This window comes from Megalops cyprinoides, chromosome 1 (genome assembly GCF_013368585.1).
Source record: "Megalops cyprinoides isolate fMegCyp1 chromosome 1, fMegCyp1.pri, whole genome shotgun sequence".
Lineage (NCBI taxonomy): Eukaryota > Metazoa > Chordata > Actinopteri > Elopiformes > Megalopidae > Megalops > Megalops cyprinoides.
In genome coordinates this window covers 61,161,464-61,162,000 of record NC_050583.1, presented here as the reverse complement: position 1 = coordinate 61,162,000, position 537 = coordinate 61,161,464, and positions in this window count along the sequence as shown.

Sequence of the window (537 nt, the reverse complement as noted above, 5' to 3'; positions counted from 1 at the left end):
TAAATGATACTTTGCTGAGACATATCTACCTTTGTGTTGGACGACAATTATGAATCATTTTCCAGGTAGTCTCCAGCTGCAATGTAGTCTTGAACAAGAGAAAAGTGCAACATACAGTCATTGCTCTTCTTCTATTCATGTTTTTACCTGAATGCCTTTCCAGTTCTCTAGTTATTAAATATTATTCTAGGAGGATTTTGATAGACTACCCACTTTTCTGTGAGTCAGCACTTAGCCACCGTCTAATATCAGCCAATCAAGTAATTCGATCTTGAGGACAGTCATCAGTGGTCAAGTTTTGGTCTGACTTGACCAGCTCCATAAATTACTGCCTCTAATTGCCTCTGTTTGAACCTATTGAGACTGCAGAAAATCTATAGTGGAATGGAAGCATGATATAGGCAACAAAGTACCAACAGTGTAGTTAATGGTGTTTTTGTAATGGTTTTGCAACACGTTGGGTAAGGATGGCTAGATTCACACTGCAGTCCCTATGTCAAAATTTGTAAAGATCATGCAATTATTTCATGTGATTGT